This window comes from Hydra viridissima, unplaced genomic scaffold (genome assembly GCF_058129835.1).
Source record: "Hydra viridissima isolate aposymbiotic clone 2 unplaced genomic scaffold, HvirCarnegie_v1 scaffold_17, whole genome shotgun sequence".
NCBI lineage: Eukaryota > Metazoa > Cnidaria > Hydrozoa > Anthoathecata > Hydridae > Hydra > Hydra viridissima.
The window spans coordinates 1,473,601-1,487,221 of NW_028324316.1; the positions used below are offsets into that span (position 1 = coordinate 1,473,601).

Here is a 13,621-nt window from a genome sequence, read left to right on the forward strand (position 1 = left end):
TGTTGTGTTATAAAAGTTGCAATCTAATACTATTTAATATTATTAAGTCAACTTTAATAGCATTAGTTTAAGAATTATATGTAGATTGCAACATATATAGTCCATTCATAGAGGTTTGATCAAGAGCTTGCCAAACGTAATCTTTAAAAAAAGAACTGACATCTCAAGTTTTTACGTGTTTCTGGATAAAGTTAATTTTTTTATTATTACTATACTATGGAAACAAATATTTTTAAAAAACTTAGATATTTCTTATGGAGATAAACAGGCAAGTTTTATATTTTTCATTCATGAACTCAAACAGAACAATACTGGCTTCACAACTTTGCATAGAAAGTTAAAAAGAATTTTAAAATGAGTAGATTTTCAGGATTTTTAGCCATTCTGTAATAGGCTTCATCATCATTTTTTTTTCTATTATCTTTAACACCGTGTTTAAGTCCAAACTTTTTTGACCCTCTAAGTCCCCATTTACTCCTTTAATTTGTCTAAGTGAGCATCAAGAAAATGGACTTAAAGAGACATCCCATTTGAGCGTAAATTTAAGTCTGAACTAGCTGCTTTCAGTTTTCAGCTTTGTGGTTGCTAAAAAACATATGGACCAATCCAGCGAAGCAGTTTCAACCCCCCTTTCTCTGAACTCTTTGGCTTCTTAGAGAATTTGAAATGCTTTAGGATCAAACTTACTTGCGGCCTAACAAATAGGGAAAATCCTAGAATATTAGAAGAAGATAAGTTTGTGTAACAATAGATGTAATAATTTGTAAGTATATTTCATATAAATGAATTTTTCAGTGGATTAAACTAAATCCAAAATCTTATACGGTTTTTTATTAATGGGCTATAACTAAAAAATGCGACTAACTTTGGAGGAACCAGGGGCGTGTACAGGAATTTTTTTGGGTAAGTCGCAATTTTAACCCCTCCCCAAAATTGTTAAACTTTAGATCCCCCATCCCCCCCCCTTCCTCATTGACAAACGCATACATGAGGTAAGACGGCTAAGCAATCGCCCGATATTTTATTGCACATGATGCTAACCATTATCAAGCATCATCGTTTCGCACGCAATCTATTTTTAGAAGAAAATGATGATAACCATAGTCAGCACCAACGCTTAACAATTACACACGACCTATTCTTATATGAAGCAAAAAAAGTTCTTAAAAATCCCTGCTATCACACTTTTTAAGATATCTTTGAATATGTAAGCCATGGAAATTTATCCATGCAAGTTGAAAGCTACGTCCATTTGAATTTTTAGGAAAAGTAAATGTTTTACAAGGTACAAACACAAATTGAACTATATGTTGAACTTAAGAATTAAATTTTTAGCAACACTGGAGTAACTAGCATAATTAGAAACCAAATAACCAATATCATAGTTAAAGGAAGGGATAGAAAATGGTATACATTGAGTTACTTTACTAAAACTAGGTATTGGTAATTGGTTGCAAAGATGCAAAGATTTATTTTTTAAATTAGATTCCATAAGGTCATTATAATATTTGGATTTGCTATGAAAAGTAATTTTAGTCTGTAACATCCTGTTACTTTCATTGGAAGCTTTACGTTTCAAATTGTTTTTTAGTACAAATGGAACATAATGATTGTGTTGAAAAAGGGACAGAAAAATCATTTGAAAAACTTTCACCACAAAAAAGAAGATATAAAGACTCGTAATTTTCAAAAGAGGTCATACGGAGATAAATAATTTTCAGAAGAGGTCATACGGGGATAAATAATTTTCAAAAGAGGTTATACGGAGATAAATAATTTGGCCAAATAATAGTTTGTACTTAGTAGGGCCATTATTTGGGTAAAGACATTCTAATTTTTTTCCACATATACTTGATAATCCAAGAACACAAAGGAAAGAGGACCAGCTCTTATCATTGCAATTATGAACAGCTTCTTCTTGTATTAACTCTCTGCCTTCCTTTCTTGTATCTAAAGAATTTGAAACAGATTGAAAAGTTGGATGGTTTGAGTAGAAGTCTGCATTTAAGAAAAGCTCGATTGATGTCAATAATCTTAAATCATTTACTACAGAATTATTCCCAGTAATTACTAATGAGAACTGTACAGACAGTTTCCAGTTGATTGAGACCTGATATGAACATAAAAACATAGTTATACAATTATATTTTTCAATAGCAAATACTTTTATAAGAAAACTAGTTCCTTACTATTATTGTTACATCGGATTTAATATAAAGATAAATTTATGTTTGATAAAAAAAAAGCTTAACAATAATAATAAGAAAGCTTAAAAATAATAAAAGAAAGCTTAACAATAAAAAAAAATCACCGAAACGAAATAAATATTTCTACCTTAAACAAATGAAATTGCCACAATGTTTTTCTAAAAAAGTCTTTGGTAAAAAGGTGTCTAAACCTCTAATATTTTCTACAACATTCAAATTTGGATGTTTGTCTTTAAAACAAGTAATATTTTTTCAAATCTTTCTTTCCAATAGACGAACTCCAATTGGAAAATTTAGTGAAAAAACTCGGAAAGTTTTTTCACTAAATTTTCCTCCTGATTCATTTATTCAAGTAGATTTCTTGATTCACTGCACAACTATTGTCTCTGAATCCGGTGTGTTTTTCCCTTTGTTAGACATGCGGGTACAAACAAGCAGTTTTTGTTTAAAGTTACCCCATACTCTATATATTGTTATTGGAGAGCTTTGAGAAACATCAGTTGAGTAGAACTTGTTAGCCCTGCTGGTTGCGCTGTATGATAGTGAAATAAGATTCGTCTTCCAAGATAAACAATTTTCCATATGAACTTCCATAAAGACGATATTTTTTAACTTGTTGCTTTATGTTTGTCACTTTGCATCATCGCTTAAAATCTTTTGATGCCTCCTTTTTTACATACGTTTAGGCGCGCATGAATTTTCGAGCTGCGATATGAAACTCCATCTTTATAGTCAAAGATAACTTCAGATGTGGTATCCAAGTAATAAATACAGTTTTTTGATGTAAGTTTTACATTATAAAATTAATAATAAAAAAATAAAAGAACAAACTTCATTATAAATCATTTATTCAAAAAATTTGTTTTCCAAAATTAATAAAATCAATGATAAAGCAGACATTATTACTCAGTGAGTAATAATGCTTGTTGATTTTCGAAAGTTATTTTAAAAGATAAATTCGAGTTAGCTTTAGAGATTTTACTTTTTTAGTCATAGTTCTTTTGTTTTTGAAACACAAACGATATTGTTAAAACTTTGTAAAAAGTAAACTTTTTCATGCTACAGTTTTTTAATTTCAAATAATTTTGATTTAATTCTAGTGCTGTATTTGTAGAAAGAATAATAAAACTCGTAGCTTTATTTTTTTTATTTTTAATTTTTTTTTTCGAAAAATAAAATTAAAAAATTTGAATTACTGTTATATAATTTGTTTTTGAGTAAAACCAATTTTTATTTTTAATTTAACATTACATAATTAACTTTTTGAATCGTTGTTAACAATTTGTTAACATCATGTTAAACAACAACAACGGTGCAAATGAATTACATTGAATTACAATGACAAAAAAAATTGAAAGATCAATCTTTGCACTAAAGGAGTTCAAATTTCAGTATTAGCAAAATTATAAGTAGCCTAGCCATTTTAAATCTGAAATTCCATGCAATAATTTACTGTTCTCTTTCATGAAGACTAGCTGCTCCATTTTGTTAACATTTAAAATTGTTCTTTTTACAGTGCAAATGTTCCCTGCACTAAAGACCACTCTTTCAAAAGTAGCCGATGAGGCTGGGATAGCCATAATCTACCTAGCAAGCCTTGAATACAAAATGTATTTGCCTGCATCGACCCTCCAAAAGAACAAAATGTCTACTGCTTTTTCGGCTGGTGCATCACCAAGGTATTTGTACACCTCTTTTATTAAGTTTTCTTTTGCAGCTGATTTCCCTCCGTTGTTTGTATGTATTGTTCCATACCTTTGTGCGTGATGATTGTCCAACAAAGTAGCCGTCAAACAGTCGGCATCCAAAAAGTCCGCGTCCTCTATGTTTTGGGATGAGGTTTCAGGTGTGTGGGTTGCAGTGTGGGGTCTCTGTCAACAAGGTCTTTCAATGCGGGTTTCTTGGGTGTTCCTTGCAAGATCAAATTGGTCTAGACTTTCTATCATAGCTCCTTTAGCTTGGGGATCCAAGAATTGTGCCAAACTCCATTTGTACACTTCCACAATGTGGGAATCTACTATCGATCTCCAGCAAAAAGTAATTTGTTACTTCTTGGATTAAGGGATACTTGATCTATTTTACTTTATTTTAACAAGCACGGGTACAACCTAGAGATAAAACAATCGAGGTCGATGTGTTTTGACGTCAAAGTTGAAGCTTCGACATTGCTAAAAGTCGTGTGTGAACGTGTTTCGAAATCGTTAAAGTTGTACAAAATTTAATTAAAAGGTTTTCAAAATCGTATTACTTTGAATAAAATATATTTTCGCGGTTTTCGAAATCATAAAAAGTTGTGTAAATTCGAAAATAACGTGTTTTAAAATTTTTTAAAATTTCTAATGGCTTTCAAATTCGCTTCCAAAAATTTAAATGTCTTCGAAATCGTTTGAGTAAACGAAACGAGTGCATACAAAAAGTAAACGAACGTTGCGTGACTTCGTTCAGGTTTTAAGCTCAATGACTTCAATTTCAAGCTTAATGACTTCAACTTCAAGCTCTATTAGCAAAAATTTTAAAGTGAAGTGAAGTGATAAGCTATATTTTAAGCTGAACTTGTAAGTGGCTGTACTAGTACTATTATACTATTCCCTTCTATTCTCCTAGACTCCAACTCTATCCCTTAGATTTGGAAAAAATCACAATTAATGAGAAGCTACCTATGTTCAGGTTCAAAGACATCGATATAAATTTAAGTGAAGTGATAACTGGTTTGATATATCTAGCAATCTCTGCCCTTCTAAGTTCTAATTTCTTAAAAATTTGAAGCATACACAACAGTAATATTACAGAAATACAAAATATACAAAAGATATGCTAAAACCCTAGCATTTATTTAATGATCATTCTAAATTTCAAAAATCCAGTTCCTTAAATATGTGAAAAAATTATTTGGATATTATCGATTATCTAATCTTATCCTAGCATGCTACCCTAGTAAAGAGTATTTAGTTGTCCGCTTCCAGTCTTTCATTCTCATTTTTTGTGTTAGTTCCTGGCCTTGGAAGCCTAAATTTTGTCTGTCTCACCTTTCCAGTTTAACAATACTGGAAATTTCATTTTTAATGCGGCAGTATCATCATCATCATCATCATCATCATCATCATCATCATCATCATCATCATCATCATCATCATCATCATCATCATCATCATCATCATCATCATCATCTTCCTAGTCTTAGTTATCATCATCATTTTGATCTCTATCTAGATTAGGTCTAGCTGCCATTTGCTCTTCCATGGAGCGGTATTCCCAAACTGGTACAAAGGAGTTTAAGAGATCGAAGTTCTCGTTGATAAAGACCAACTTCTCAGTGGTTTTTGCAGACGACCTGCATCTCTTTTCGTGGACCACCAGTCCAGCTTCACTAAAGGCCCGCTCACTTGAGGTACTTGAGGCTGCCAGGCAATAATACTCCCGTGCAAGTCCTGCCAAGATGGGCATTTCTCTGCGATGTGTCCTCCACCAGTCAAAGACATCAATCTTCGAATCTATCACATTTGTTTCTCTGAATTTTGCCCACTCAACGGTAATCAGAGGACCCTCAGCTGTAGCATTTGTCTGCCTGAATTGACTGGACACAGTCTAAAAGGAAGGAAGTTAAACGTTTAGTAAACTTCGTATAAGTTCGCTTACTTTAATTTAAAGTTCTTTAAATTCAAATGATTTTTAAAAAGTTCATTTAACTTTGATACCGTATAACATCGTATCCTCAAATGAAAACTTTTATGACTTTGTTTGTTCGATTGCATTAAGATTAGTAGAAGCATATTTAACTAGTTTTAAAAAAATTTACTTTATATTATACTTAACAGCTATTACCTCTGCTGCTGCCTTCTGGAATTTAGTCTCACTGCCATCTTCAAGAAGCTCATGACAGATCTTATCTGAGACATTAATTGTACCTTGCTGGTTTGACATCCATTTTGCTGTTGTAGGATGAATGGCTTTTAATTTGTCAAAAATTTCATCCCTGACATTATAAGCGTGCAGTTGTTGGCCTTTCAAGAAGGGATGTAGCAGGTAGCCTACAGCATAAGGCATGATGCCACGTCCTCCTCTTAGGAATCGTTTTTCGAGTTCTACGATAAGCTCAACCATAAAAGGACCTAATTCAGTGACTCTGTTCTTTTTAATTTCTTTGACCCTCAGAGAAGCACACCTATCTACAAGATGAACAAAGGCTGTCAGAGCTTTATCCATAGTAACTTTCTTATAACTCGACATTGACTCAGAGATAATTCGGCATGTGGTCAGGAGTGGCAGAATGGTTGCAACCAGCTTATATTGTTTATCCGTAGGAATGGGTGTGGTCCATTCTCTTTTGTCAGCCCTAAAAGCACACAGCACACTTCGGAGATGGTCGATGTCTAGGAGCATCATCTGGATAGAGTTCCGTTTAGTAGCACAAGGAGCAGTGATCTTTCTGTAGCGTACTAAAACAAAAACTAAAATAAAAATTCGCAAAAAACTTCGCATGAAATCGTAAACTCTTAGAAAACTTCGTTTGAAATTAAAAAATATTTGTAAAAATTTGACATTAAGTTGTGAAACTTCGTATTCGTATCTACTTAAAAAGTTAAAAATATTACCATTCGTTTCGAAGCACTTCTTTTTCAACATCCCTTCAGCAAGAGGAGAGTGATATAGCAGCCTTGATATCAGGCTGTTTGTTAACAATCTTTTCAAGGGCCACGCTAAGCTTTAAGATCAGCAATAGTCTCTGACTCCCTCAGTGCAGCTTTTATATTTGATGCTTGGTCACACACAACAACCCGCTTCTTCAGCATTTTGAGTGATTCAAAACTTTTAACCAAGTTGTTCAACTGAGTAGAAATGTTCTGACCAGTGTGAAAACTTATAACATCAAGAACTTTCAGATTTAGCATTTACTCCGAAACACAACTAGCAGATTTACTGACATAACTTAATACTTGGAGCAACAGTTAGTGGAGTATGCAAACAAGTTTTTTTTCTTTTCTTTTCTGGTTATGCAGATGTTTCAAGATAGGTACATGCTTGCTTTTCTGTGGCTTATTTATAGTTTGTTTGTGTTTTCTCTTGAATGAAAATGGTAGTGGCTCCCCTAATAAAAAACCTTGACATAAAACTACTAATACTTGAATGAAATATTCTTTTTTAATTTTACTATATAAGAATGTATAAATAAATCAATAAATATATCAAGCATCTTTTACCAGCTTTGGAAAACAAATATCATAACAAACTCTGAATCTGATTCTAACTGCGTATCAGTGCCAGTTGTAAATTCAAAATTATCACACAACTCACGATCACGAGAATAATAATTTAAAAGATATACAATATTTTGACTGAATTGAAATACTTTAATTTTTTTATTTATAAGACTATTATACAAGCTTCCTAACACAAAATATAAAATATTAAAAAGGGAACTAATATATTCTTGACAAAGGAGTTATGCCGCACTTTTATTTACCTTCAAAAATTTACTATAGAAAACAACAAATTTTGTAATGATCTATTTTACTCCTTTAAAAAGGTTTATTTTAGAGTGTTATTCAAACATCCAAAAAAAAATACAATTTTAATTAGTACATTATGTTATTTTATATACACAGTAAAAAAAATATTAAAATATTATTCAATTAAGCTTTGTCTAACCTTGCATTTTACAAAATCATTAGACTTTGAATAATTCTGACACATTTCGATGTACTCATCCTTATGGTTGGACCGTAGGTGACCACACAGGGTCGATATTGACCCAGAATTCAATTTTAGGTCCTTCTTGCAGATATTGCACATACCATAGGCTTTATCTCCCCTGTCTCCCATCAGGAAGTACTGCCAAACCAGCGAGCGATGGGTCTTTGGCATATTTGTTTGATGTTTTAAAATGTTTAAATCGTGTTAAATAACATACACAAAGTTATAAGTTCTTCAAATTCGTTAAATATAATGTAAACAAATTTATACGAGTTTCATAATCGTAAAAGTTTGATTTACAACTTTTTACGGCTTTGAACGTCGTTTTAATTAAGTTTTAACGGGTTTTAAAGGCTTTCAAAGTCGATTAAAAGTTAAAGCTACAACTTTTTATGGCTTTCATAACCGTTTAGTTAACTTTTTTTCGAAGTTCAACGGATTTCAACTTCGTTAAATTTAAGAAACTTCGCCAAACTGACGGCTTTCAAAGTCGAACAAAAAATATACGAATTTGAAAACCGTTACTCGATTGTTTTATCTCTTACACCATGGACCTATAAGAGATGGACGTGCAACTTATTGTTTTACACCAAAGAGGTCGCAGAAATCAGCAACCCATGCGAGTTTCCGACAAACTCTAAGTTTTCACCCGTCAACAAAAAAATCTATTAAAATGGCTACCCAGTTTTAAAATAGAAACTCTGATCACGTGGTATTAGTTTAAACTTTTTTAGCATTTGTTTAATAAGACTGTTCAGAATAAAGTAACTACTTCATGCGTTGACATATTACTAAACAAATTACACCAAGGTAAATGAAATTAGTTGTTGGCACGAACAGATTTTCATCATTTTTCCAATATTAAACATTTGTAAATTTGGGAACTTTTTTCGTGTAAACAAAGTTCCGTTAATAATAAAATAGACCTGTAAGGATAATTTTTAAATGACTAAAAAGAGAATAGCAAAATGTAAAAAAGCTTAAATAAAATTTTTAGTCAATGTCTAGTTTTATTCAACTCCTTGGTTTCATTCACCAGGCTTAATTTTGTGTATTTTTTGAGTATTTTTCCCGATATGTCGCAATTTTTGGCCTTGACTACTTTATAAACTTTATAATATATATTCCACAATGCATTATTTTTTAGTAGGTGTATGTTCTGATTTTTTATAATTCATTTGATAATGCAAAATCTTTTTAAAAGTTATTTGTCATAAAAAACACATTATAAACCATTTGTTTTTGTCAAATAAAAATTAGTTTTTATATAGCTGGCAAATCATGCTATTGTAATGTTAAATACTTAGTTATTCTTGCAGTTTGCCATAAATTGGTTCTGCTAAATTCTTTAAAACTGTGACAAATTTTTTTTTTCTTTATTATATTTACAATCATTTTATGTATAAGTTGTTTATCCTTAACTGTATATATATCTGTTGATAAATAGAAAACTGGAAGTCTACAGCAATATAGTAGATGTAGTAGTTCCTTCCCAGCAAGCACACAACGTTGAAACAACGTTGAAATAACGTTGAAATAACGTTAATCGACGTTGATCAACGTTATTTCAACGTTGTTTCAACGTTGTGTGCTTGCTGAATGGACATGAAACCAATATGCTCTAGGTAGCTACAAAACTAGTTGATATTTTGTATTATTTATTATATCTCTAGTTATACATGTACTAAAGTAGTTAAGTAAATGATCTCAATTTCTATATTATCATCAGCGTTTATGCTTAAAATATTAAGAGTATCTAGCTATATAAAATTAAGCTTAAAACCTGATTCTATTGCAGTTATCTTTAATAAGTAAAAGGAAATTGATGTGATTGGTTAGGTGAGACCAAAATTTTCGACGAATCCGACAGACTTTAATTTAATTTAATGTCTTTTGTTTAAAACAAAATATTTGTAGCCAATCGCAACGAGCATGGTTCGCAAAAAAACAAAAGGTTGCATGTCCATCTCTTATACGTCCATGCTAATATATAATCAATGTTAAAATTTTAAAGTTAAATCTCAAGCATCGAGAGTCAGTCGTTTTACGCCGATCGACATTAACTCAACATCCGCATGTTCATTTTGAGAACTCTAAGTTGGCAGTTTTGTTAAATTGTTAACATCTTATTGTATTTTATTTTTGTTACAGTTTTTATTAGCATTATTCTTATTGCTAATATTGTTACAAATTACTATTTATTGATAAAACTAACTCATTTGTAAACAAAGTTTCTCATTACATATTATGATAGTACATACATATAAGCATAGTATATATATGTAATATCAAAATATTTAGTATAATGTATGTAAAATACTATAGTATCTACGTATATATAATACTATAGTATATAAGTAATCATAATATTCATGCAAATTTATTTAACATAATTTATCATATACAAACTATTGGTCAAATTTTATGCATCATAGTAGTATTACTATAGTCTAATAATTAGTTAATTAAGTATGCATAAATATTATATAAATAACATGGGCCCTACTCGACTTTCTCCCCCCCCCCCCCCCTCCCCTAATTTTATGATTGATTCTGATAGAGAATTTTATTTTTTATATATGAAAACATAGGTCTATTGCGTTTGTTGGTTGGTTTTGGAAGAGCTATGACATGTTGACAAATGAAGAAACAGAAAAATATTTTGAAACATTCCTTTTTGTATGACAGAAATAATAAAAATAAATTTTTACGGGGGGTTAACTTGAAGTATTAAAAAAAAGTCTGTAGTTTTAAATATGTATAACTTGTTAATAAACAATTTTAATTATTTTAAAATTCATTAATATATAGTCAATATATAGTCATTAGCATATAATTAATATATAGTCATTAGTATATAGTCAATAACAGAATTTTTCAACTTGTTTCATAAAAACTTCAAAAGATATTCAAGACAACTAAGTAAAACTCCTAGTTAAAGTTAATCGGCGTTGTTTTGGCATTATTCAAGATGACGAATATTAGAAATTTGTCGTAAAATTTTGTACTTTCAGCTTCAAATTAGAGCACTTTTCATTGATTTTGAGACCCATGTTTTTATACGATTCTTAATCAGCATAAAATGAATCAATCATAAAGTTAGAGGGGGGGGGGGGGGGGGGGGAGAAAGTCGAGTAGCGCCATAACATGTAATGTAAGATATACAGTGGTTTTCATAAATTTAGACGCACTCATTTTTTTTTACATATATGTAAGAAAATGCTTAAAATAAAAATAAAGTAAAAGTGCTACTTCAATGTTTGATATACAATTTAGAAGAGGAAGTGAAAATCTATTATAGAGTACCTTAATTTTTTTTAACAGGATGTTTATTACTCATTCTGTACCAATTAACACAAAAAAGTTAATTGATAAGCTTGATTTTACTTTATTCATAAATTTAGATGCACAATTAAAAAAGTCTTATATCTTGTTAATTGATAGTTAATTAGTAGTTTTTTTTCCATATTTCTCATTTAAAAGCCTAAATTAACTAATTTGTCAAAAAACCTAATATAAATATGACTTACCTGGAATTAGTTAATCATTATTTAATAAATAAACAAAAGTTAAGTTAGTTTTGCACTAAAGAGACGCGAAAAGTGGGCAAAAGACGTATCACTTAAGGTGAAAGATGACAAATTATTCCTTACATCAAAGAAGGAACCAAAAGTAAAAGTGAAATAGCCAGGTTAATTGGAGTTTCTGAGAAATGCGTTCGGACAACGATGCAAAACTTTCTTCACAATAGTGATGTGCGAAATTCGAAACTTCGATTGCGAATTCGAAACTGACTTTTAGTTTTCTTTCGAATCGAACTTTTTTTTTAGTTTCGAACAATTCAAATTTTCGAAGTATAGTATCTTTATTTCAAAGCAAACCCAAAGTTAATCGAATTATATCGTTTAAAAGTGAAAGAAAAAAGTTATACAGTACCACAATGGCGGATAGTAACGATGGTAATTGTCGAAGTATTGTCTGGGAATTTTTTAGTAGACAAAAAAAGAATGGCAATAGAATTATAGGCATTTGCAAAATAGGAACATGCAAGTTACCTGTTCACTGTCCAACTGGAGCAACAACAGGTCTTTATGCTCACTTACGTGCTCATCCGAAAGCGCATAAAGAGTGTGTAGCGAGAAATGAAGAGAATCGTAAAAGAAAACTTGCAGAACAAGAACTGAAAAATGAAATTAAGAAGCAAAGTAAAGTTGATGATCTTTTTAATAAGAAAGCACATAAGTCGTCAAGTTATCCAAATGCCATCGCTATAACGAATTTGGTTGGTCGCATGCTTGCTCTAGACATGTTGCCATACGACTTTGTAGAAGGCAGAGGATTCAAAGAACTGATGAAATTAATGGAACCACAATATCTGGTGCCAAGCAGAACTACGTTTTCAAGATCAGTTGTATCTGAGTTATATTGTAGTGTAAAACAGAAAACCGCTAATGAAATATATCGAGATTTTGAAGATATTCCTTCATGTTCATTCACGACTGACCTGTGGGCTTCGAGGGGGCAAGATCCATTTACTTCTTTCTGTCTGTCATATGTAAGCCCTGAATTTGAGCTAAAGACATTTGCATTAGAAAACAAGCCGTTTCCAATAGAATATATCGGCGAAAGCATTCTTGAATCTTTAGACAAGACTTTTGATAATTGGGAACTTCCTCGGACTGCTCCAATTTATGCGTTGCGTGATAATGGCAGTAGTATGAAAAGCGCCATGAATCTCTCACAATCATTTAATGATCTTTCTTATTTTGATCACACTTTACAATTAACCATCAATGATGCCGTGAGTGAAATTGATGGAATGCAGACTGTCCTTTCCAAAAGCCGTCGTATTGTGTCACATTATCACCATAGCTGCCAGGCTACACAGAATTTGCACAGAGAGCAGAAGCGATTAGGAAATGTAGAACGAGAACTGATAATCAATGTTGCTACTAGGTGGAACTCGGATTACTTTATGCTGAAGAGATTATGCGAAGAAAAAGATGCTATATCTGCAGAGCTAGCAATAAGTGAAAAAATTGATAATTTGACTTATGCAGAATGGAAGCTTGCTGAAGGCTATCACACAATTCTTGCTCCATTTGAACAAGCAAGTAGAAAATTATGTGGCAAGAACTACCCAACGTTGTCTATGAAAGTTCCGGCTTTGCATGGCTTAAATCAGCAATTGCAGCGATTCATTAATGATCCTTCACATAAGGGTTGTGGTGTACTTGTTGCTCGAAAATTAAAGTTAAAACTAGACTGACGATTTACGCAATTCATATCAGCTTTGCCTGATGCAGCATGTACATTTCTTGATCCACGCTACAAATCCATCTTCTTCTCTGAACAACAACAAGCTACTGTTGTAGACAGTCTTCATCAGTTCTCTAAGGAATTCCGATCTCGTGGCGGTACTGGTGTTGGTGGAGGTGGACATTGTACCTTGAGCGATCATGACACGAACTTAAATCAAGGTACAATTCCAAAACTATTACGCTTTATGTAACGTGATTAACACAGATTAAGACTTGATGGTAATGGTAATGGCCTGCAGTTCAGATTTAACTTTCAGATTTACTGCATTGTGATTTAATTTAATTACAGATGAATAATAAAACAATAATGGATAGGTTTTCATTTCTGTTTGCTATTTTAGTTTTACAGCTATTTATATTATATAATACTTTGTAGGAACATCTGCTAGTGCTGGTGCTCCC

At 31.6% G+C, this 13,621-nt stretch overlaps 2 pseudogenes; one reads left to right on the plus strand and one right to left on the minus strand.

The window, feature by feature from the left end:
* Nucleotides 1-1,188: 1,188 nt before the first annotated feature.
* Nucleotides 1,189-5,264, minus strand: LOC149876985 (uncharacterized; annotated as a pseudogene).
* Nucleotides 5,265-12,798: 7,534 nt separating this feature from the next.
* Nucleotides 12,799-13,419, plus strand: LOC149876986 (E3 SUMO-protein ligase ZBED1-like; annotated as a pseudogene).
* The last annotated feature ends 202 nt before the right edge of the window (nucleotides 13,420-13,621 follow it).